Source organism: Puma concolor, chromosome B2, assembly GCF_028749965.1.
Source record: "Puma concolor isolate L17-30 chromosome B2, mPumCon1.1.hap2, whole genome shotgun sequence".
Classification (NCBI taxonomy): domain Eukaryota; kingdom Metazoa; phylum Chordata; class Mammalia; order Carnivora; family Felidae; genus Puma; species Puma concolor.
The window spans coordinates 134098747-134108155 of record NC_141671.1 but is presented as its reverse complement, the minus strand read 5'-3'; positions in this window follow the sequence as shown (position 1 = coordinate 134108155).

Sequence of the window (9409 nt, the reverse complement as noted above, 5' to 3'; positions counted from 1 at the left end):
ATGCATTTTCAAAAGATCTAGGCAATATATGTTTAGTTAAGTCTCCTTTTCATGGAACAGTTAGCATGATATACATTGTTAGGGGATATAATGATCATTTTGACCATTAATATTTTTTGTTCACCTATACTCTCTAGTAAAGTCTATTTCTTTGAAGCTATATTTAGCATTATGTTTTCATATCAATATTTGCCATTTTAAGTTAAATATGGATAAATTCTTAACAGATAAATATTTTTCAAGTGCTTCTTCTGTGCCAGGCACACTTCTTAAATGAAAAATGATTTAAGGAAATGGGAAGACCCAGCCTATGGCAGACAAGATTGATGCAGACCTCTCTCTATAACATTGTTCCCATATTTGAAAAACCGACAGTGGATAAGAGATTCACCGTACACAGTATAGTTCCAAAAGCAATAATATTCATTTTTATTCAGCAGACATTTATAAGAACCTTCTATGTGCCAGTCACTGTCAATGATGTTGGAGATACCAAAGTGAATAAGATATCTCTCTACTTTCAAGGAGCAAACTGTATTGAAACTCAAATAGGTCAAAGCTTCAGGGAAGACAATTTCAGTCTAACACAAAAATTCCCTAACAATTAGAACTACCCACAAATGTAACAGGGAATCTGGGAGCTCTCGTCAGTTTAGCTGTGACCCTCCAAGGGTAGAGCATAGAAGAGGCAGAGTCCAGGGAAATAGACTTAGTAGCATAATGGTAGACATGAGTGAATGAGAAAAATGTCATCAGGATGCATTCATTAGGTCATGGTCAGTAGTGGGAAAATAAGTGGGCACAGGAGCTATGTAAGGAAAAACCCAGAAGCTAAGTCAGTAATGAAGTTGGAGGTCAGCCAGAGGAAGAGCCTCAGCAGTTCAGACAGTACATTTTGAAAGTTATTGGCAAATAATTTTGACCACCTCTGAAGCCTGTGGGAGATGCATTTTTGGTGTGGGGAAAAAAAGACCTGCAAAACCCCTGAAAAAGGAGCAGGCAAATGCCAAAATTAATGGCATTTTTAACATATTTAGTCATATTTAACAAATAAAAATACCAGTCACCAAGTCACGTTTGAATTTCAGATAAACAACATATATATTTTTAGTATAAGTATGTCCCATGCAATATTTAGGACATACTTACACCATAATTTTTTTCATTGTTTATCTGAAATTCATAGTTAACGGGGCAAACTGTATTTTATCTGGCAATCCCAAACAAGTTAGCATCAGTCAGGCTTGTGTAAAGGTGATCCATTCGTAGGACTGAGTTAGATTTATTCATTCAACAGGATTAATGGATACCTAACATTTGCCAGACACTCTGCTCAACATTGGGAGTACAAGAGTGACCAAGACAGATGTGACCTTGCTGTTCAATATATTTACTGCCTAGTGGGAGAATAAGACCATTGTATATAAGTGCTGTGGTGGAGGAAACACGGAGTATTATGCGAGCACATTGTAAGAATATCCAACTTATTCCAGAGGGGTCAAAACATCTTCCCTGAGTATCTGACTAAATCCAAATCCGAAGCATTTGTAGGAGTCAGTCAGAGGAAGGAGCAGGGTAAGTGCTACCGGTAGAGGAAATAACAAATGTATGAGATTGAACAGGAGGATGAGAATGGTTCACTGAGACTGGAGTTTGGAGTTACAAAAGATGAGTCTGAAGCAGGAACTAGATTACGAAGGGCCTTGGAAGCAGGAAATTTGGATGCTATCTTAAAGGAAATGGGAATCTCCAGAAAGCTCAACAAGCCAAAGATAGATATGGAGGGGATCATGTGATCAAATATGCATAAAAGATATAAGTAGGTCATCAGGGTAGTGACATAGAACATCCTTGAGTTCAGTGCCCTCTTACAAGACCAACTAACAACTATCATAGACAAGGCGCCATTGTGAAAATTCCAGAACCCAGGATGAGGCTGAAGCACCCTTCTCTGCACTGTGGGGATCAGGAAGGACCACATTAGATGGGTAAGAGGAATGGCTACACTCCAACCGGATAGTCCCTTTCCCCGGCTGGCACAAAGCTGCACTGAGAGGGCCCCTTGGGTCTGTGGATTCTCCAGTGGGAAAAAGAGAGTCTACAGTGGACATCCAGCTCCCCCAGCATAGAGGGACACTACATGGGAGGTCCACTGGAATCTTTTTTCAAAGGGATCACAGGAGCATCTAAGGGACTTAACAATTAGAGATTAGATTGGGATGGAGATGTGAAGGTGGGCCGTACAACAATCACAAAGTTGAAATAGTATTACCATATGATCCAGCAATTTCACTTCTGTGTGTATATCTTAAGGAAATGAAATCACTCTTGAAAAGATACCCACACTCTTATGTTCACTGCAGCATTATTTGCAATAGCCAAGACATGGAAACAACGTAAGTGTCTACTGATGGACAAATGGATAAAGAAAATGTGGGAAATGTTATAAATATACGTATTATTCAATCATTAAAAAAGAAGAAACTCCTGCCATTTTCGACAACTTAGGTGCATCTGGAGGACATTATGCTAGGTGAAATGCCAGACAAAAAAAGACAAATATTATAGGATCCTAATTGTATATGGAATCTAAAACACTGAATTCACAGATATAGGGAACAGACTGTTGGTTGCCATAAGGGGTAGGTTGGCGGTGAGGGAGAATTGAGTGAAGGAGGTAAAAAAAGGTCCAACCTTCCAGTTACAAGATAAGTAAGTTCTGAGCACGTAGTGCGCAGCATGATGACTATAGTTAGTACTACTGTATTGTATATTTGAAAGTTACTAAGAGAGTAGACCTTAAAAGTTCTCACCACAAGAAAAAAATATATAACTGTGTAAGGTAACGGATGTGTTAACTATGGTTATTATGATAATCATTTTGTACTATATACACATATCAAATCATACATCGTACACCTCAAACTTATATAATGTTATGTTATTGATATCTCAATAAAATGGAAAAAAGGGGTAGATCTAAGCAGTGGGAGAACACAGAAGTGATACGTTCTGGAAATATTTAGGAAGGCAAGCGAACAGGACAAGTGTCTGGATGTATGTGTTAACAGACAATAAAGAATCAAATGTAGTTCTGTTTTTTTAGTTCTATTTTTAATTTTTCTCTTGGTGCCACTAGATGGTTGATAGTGTTGGTTCCAGATGCTTTGAAGGGGAATATTAGTGGAAAATGATCTCATTTTGAATGAAAAACACACAGACTTTGAGGTCTTATAACAAGAGAAGTTTCATATGCAATTTTATGTATTTATTGTCTTGGAGCTCAGGAGGAAGTTGTATCCTTAAGGTACAGATTTGGTAACTAACAACATGGACATAGCAATTGAATTCAGAGGAAAAATATGCTCAAAGAAGTGGACAAAATGAGACAGGCTTTAGGGCAGAGCCCTGTGGGACACTAACAATTACAATGGAGACTAAATCAAGAGCCTTAAGAGTTAATCACTTGTGTGACAGTTGATTTTTTTTTTTTTAATCTACCCCAGACCTCAGTTTTATCATTTTTAAACTGGAGAATAAAATATAGGATCATAACAGTGGCTAACACAGGTAGGTAGTCAATAAATCTAGCATTATAGTCTGTATGTAGCTCTTACCTTACGCCCACCTGCTTTATGTACCAAGTTCAGTTTATTTTACAGTGGTTCTGAACATTTTGTTTTGATTGAGCCCTTGTGAAAATCTGATGCAAGTGTACTCTCTCCTTCCAGAAAAATGCAAATGAAGAATGCAAATCAAATATTTGCATGCTATGTCAAGGGGCTCGTGGACCCCCAGAATCCATCCATAAGTTCCATCTTGATAGCATTATCTGAAGGAGTGAGACATCCAGATTGCATATACAATATTATCACGTTGGTTCTGGGGCCCCAAGCTTAAATCTGTTCCAGGTTCGCAGGCTGTAGCAGAGCCCAGGAGTTCTTACATTTAAGACAGAAGTAGATATTCTTGTTCTCTGTGAACATGTACAGGATGAGAATAGGTAACATGTGAAAACATTCCTCCATTCATTTTCCCATGGCCCCGTTTGGTAAACAGACAAAGGACATATTGCCTTTTGATCTTCCAGCACCATCTATGACATCAGCCTCTCTGTGGTTTAGTACCAGTCCACTCTTCATCCATAAGTGAAAAATCTGTTGGCTTTTCCTTATCTTTCTTTCCTTCCCCAGCTTTCTTTTATCCTTTTCTCTTTTATTCCAGAATTTTCTGGCTCTTTCCTTTCACTGAACACAATATGAAAGAGAAATGCAGTTTGGGTTTTCTGTTATCTTTACTGAATGCATTTTATTTTTTTTTATTTTTTTTTAATGTTTATTTATTTTTGAGACAGAGAGGGACAGAGCATGAATGGGGGAGGGGCAGAGAGAGAGGGAGACACAGAATCGGAAGCAGGCTCCAGGCTCTGAGCCATCATCCTAGAGCCTGATGCGGGGCTCGAACTCACGAACCGTGAGATCGTGACCTGAGCTGAAGTCGGACGCTCAACCGACTGAGCCACCCAGGTGCCCCAACTGAATGCATTTTATATTCCTATTTGGAATGTTAATATAAAGTTAATATTAATATTAATGTCCAGCATTATATCCCTCACTTTACCTCATTTTTCCCTCCAAAAAAGAAAGTGTGTTCAACATACAGGCAGACTTGGATTAACTTTTTCCCCAGTAGTTAATAAGAAAAAAGTTCTTATTTCAGTTTTGTACCTAGATTTTCCCCTGAACACTCTCAAAATTTTCTATTGAATAATCTTTTTTAGAAACAGATGCTTATTCTGCAAACTATCTTGTGCTGTATGTATTTTTGCTTTTGTTTTCTAATTTTTTTTAAATTGTATTTTATTTTATATTTTTGGTTTTGACACTCCAAATTGAAATGGGTTTGCTGGGGCTGATGCATTCTAGTGGTAGCCACAGTATTTTTCAAAGATAAATGTCCCTCAGTATTTCCTTCTTTCATGAGTCTATTTTGGAAGTCGGCGGCTGCTGTCTCATAGCTCTTTCCAGATTGTATTTTTCATCTATCAGTAAAACCAATATCTTTAAGACATATGGTAAGGAGTGACCTTGAGTTTTTTTTAATAGATGAAGTGCAATCTCCACTTATAAAATTATATTAACACGTCTGCATATTTTTAAGCCTGTTGACTTTGCTTCTGTCATCAGAAGTCATGTGCAGGGAACAATAAAGACTGTCATTTTAAACTGTGTGTATACAAATCACTGGTAGTGTGCATCAAACCATCTGCTCTGCCTAGGGCTTTTTTTTTTCCCCTTTTTCTTTTTCTATGCATGTCTTGTTCTATGCATAACCATGAAAAGGCTTTAAAATGGTAATGTTTCGTGCTACCCATTTCCTGTGTTACAATTTTCATTACCTGGTCTCATGAGATTACTTACTTCTGATAAACTAGGTGCACAATTTCAACATTAGACTGGTTCTTTCCTTTCCACGTGTCACTTGTCATTTAAACCCGTAGGTCTTCGAATGTTACCTTCTGGATATCTTCAATGCAATCTCTTCTGGATCATAATTAGAATTTCAATAAATCTGATTGCTATCTGAAATCTATACGTATTAAATATTCAGAGCTTGATTATTTCAATCAGATGGGGGATTCTGCTTCATGAAAGGTCAAGAAACAGCAAAGTAATCATGGCAGTTTTGAATCTGAATGGAAGTAAGTACCTAGCTTCCTTGTATAGACTTTCCCCTGAGCCTCACGTTCTTCTTTCTCTCCTGTCCTGATCCTGATCAATGATCAGAATTAAACAATCTGTGGTGCAAAATTACCATCGCCAAATTTTACCTAGTAAGATCACATTAATTTTTTATGTGACATCAACATTCTTTGATAGTAAAAAGCAAGGTATTTTTTCTCTCAAATTCTTGAATAGTGGTTCCATTTCCAAGTGAGTTATCTTCTGAAATTTCTTCTTCTGACATCCCAGAGGGAAAGAAATGTATCAGATACAACCCCACTTCCTGTACTGCTCAGCCAACTCATTTGTGTATGTTCAAATTAACCTCCAAGGGGGATTGGGTAGGGCTGCCATCGCAACATGAGGGCAGTCAAAAAGATCTACTCTTTTGTTACCAGCCTTGGAAGAAAATCCCACATCTGATCCAGTTATTAAAACAGAAACAGTAGTTTTATTTCGAATGATGAATATAAGAAAAGCTAGAAAAGAAGCCATGTTTGCAGTATGAAACAGATGTATAAATGCCAGCCACCTTCAGAATTCATGGGCAAGATTTTCTAGAAGTTTCCAAAGTCAGTGAACCTTCCAATACCTATAATAAAGATATGGGGAAGTCATTTGGAATGTTAATGGCAGGGGTTACTAGAGACTGTGGAATCTGATGTCTGCTGGTTCATGGTTTTTCCTTTCTTCAAATGCCCTAAGTTCTATTCCTTCCTCACTTCCTGCATCAGTCAAAGCCACTTGCCTAGGATAGACAGTGATATATTAACCCAGCTGTGCTAATATGTCATGAATTAGAAGATTTAACCTGGCCTAGGTTTGTTTGCAGCATAGAAAAGGAGTTATTATAACCTAAAGAAAGTTCCAAGGGTATCCCTGAAATGAACTGTACTTTCCCTGTAAATCCACAGACTACTCACGTCAGGCATCTAATATAAAAGATGCCATCTAAAAGATTTTTAAGGGGTGCCTGGCTGGCTCAGTTGGTTAAGTGTCTGACTTTGGATCAGGTCATGATCTCATGGTTCGTGGGTTGAAGCCTCAAGTTGGCTTTGAGCTGACAGCTCAGAGCCTGGAGCCTGCTTCGGAGGACTCTATGTCTCCCTCTCTCTGTGCCTCTCTGCCTCTCGCACTTCTCTCTCTCTCTCTCTCTCTCTCTCTCTCTCTCTCCCTCCCTCTCTCTCTCTCTCTCTCAAATAAATAAATATTTTAAAAATTTAAAAAATAAATAAAATATTTTTAAAAATATGTATTTGTTTATGTATTTACTTATTTAGAGCAAGCATGAGCAGGAGAGGGGTGGAGAGAGAAAAAGGAGAGAGAGAATCCCAAACCTGAGTCAAAATCGAGAGTCAGATGCTTAACCAATTGATTGAGCCACCCAGGCACCCCAATTTTTAATAAACAATAAAAGACAAGAAGGGTGATGTTTCTAAGTAGGGTATGTCTGCTGGTACTTTCTTTTGCTTCTGGAGACTGAGGAAAGTCGTTGGCATACAAACTGATGAGTCACAGACCTGCAGTTCCTGGAGATTGTAGCCCTGTACTTACTATGACTTTATTATTTTAAACTTCTTAGAAAAATCACTACCATTTTGTAGGATTACAAGGAGTCATTTCTGTTTTCTGACTACTCCATGTATAATGATGATGGAGAAAAGGAAACTAACATGTTAGATATTTTATATGTATTTCCTCTGGTCCTTATAATAACCACATAAGATACATTATATGGTACCGCATTTTATAGACAAAGGAGCTTTGAGAAATAAAATAATTCTTTAGGAACGAAAACCAATACAAATCTCTGAGTTGCCATAGCCTCAGCTGATCTTGCTTGAAATGCTCAGAACAATAGAATCGGATTTTATCTTCTCATTGACTTATAACAGATCGTAGCTAGATGTGATGTTTTTGACACACTAGTCTATTCCCCTCGCTAGACAGATAAGACTGGAGGTGGTAGGTACACAGAAGAGGGTCAAGAGCCTGGTTTGTCTTATAGGTCAGATGTGATGTCCAGGAGCTCATTTGTCTCCATTTCTTTATAGGAGCCCAGGAACTCTGGGAACTATGAGAACCTAAAATTTCAGAGTCTCATTAAGAAATTTGAGATAATTTGGACTAATAAATTTTTGGTCTGCATTCACTCCCATGGAGCCAGATTTCCTGGTTCATGTCCTGGTTCCATAATTTATTGTTGTGTGACTTTAGGCAAGTTACTTGATTTCTCTTTGCCCCAGTTTCTTTATCTGTGAAATGGGAATAATAATAATAATAATAACCTGGATAGGGTTCTTGTAAGGATTAAATAATATGAATGTACCAAGAACTGAAACATATGATAGAATTAGGAGACAAAGACATTAAAACAAATTACTACAAATATATTCTATGTATTCAAAAAGTTGAGTAGAGACAAGATGACTAAATGATCATAAGTGTTCTGAGACAGAAAAAAGACATTGGGTAAAAACTAAGGCAATCAGAATTATGTACCAATATTTCTTCATCAGTTATAACAAATGTATCACACTAATGTACCATGTTAGTAATAAGGGAAACTGGGTATGAGGTACATGCAAACTTTATGTATGATCTCCCTTTTTTTATAAATCTAAAGCTGTTCTAAAAGTAAAGTTTATTTTTATGAGATTTTTAATGAAAAATAAATCAACAAAAGATTCAAATTCCCTACCCTCACTTTCCCCCTCCCCTTCCCCCTACACCCCCTCCTCCAAAGGACTAGGAAAAGCAGGTTATATTTCTTCATGATGTTATGGGAGGGGCTGATCCTCATGCTGCTGTCTCTACTGATCTCCCGAACCTGCTGTTAAGCCAGAGGCATTCAATCTTTCACCCTGCTCGCTTTCAGATCTCTTCCCTATAGCTAAAGGCTTCTGACTGAAGATTGTGTGGCTCATTTCTATTTTTATTTTATTTATTTTTATTTATATTTGACTCAGTTAACATATAACATAGTATTGGTTTCAGGAGTAGAACTTAGTGACTCATCACTTACATATAACACCCAGTGCCCATCCCCACAAGTGCCCTCCTGAATGCCCATCACCCATTTAGCCCATCCCCCTACCCACCTCCCCTCTAGCAACCCTCAGTTTGTTCTGTTTTTAAGAGTCTCTTGTGGTTTTCCTGCCTCCCTCTGTGTTTTATCTTATTTCTCCTTCCCTTCCCCTATGTTCATGTTATGTTTCTTAAATTTCACATACGTGTGAATCATATGATATTTGTCTTTCTCTGACTTATTTCACTTAGCCTAATACACTCTAGTTCCATCCATGTTGTTGTAAATGGCAAGACTTCATTCTTTTTGATCACTGAGTAATATTCCATTATACACACACACACACACACACACACACACATATATACATGTATATACACACCTATATATACATATATATTGTACATATTGTATGTGTGTGTATATATATATCTTCTTTACCTATTCATCAGTCGGTAGACATTTGGGCTCTTTCCATAATTTGGCTATTGTCGATAGTGCTGCTATAAGCCCTGGGGTGCATGTGCCCCTTAGAATCAACATTTTTGTGGCCTTTGGATAAATACCTAGTAGTGCAATTGCTGGGTCGCCAGGTAGTTCTATTTTTAACTTTTTGAAGAACCTCCATACGGTTTTCCAGAGTGGCTGCACCAGTTGG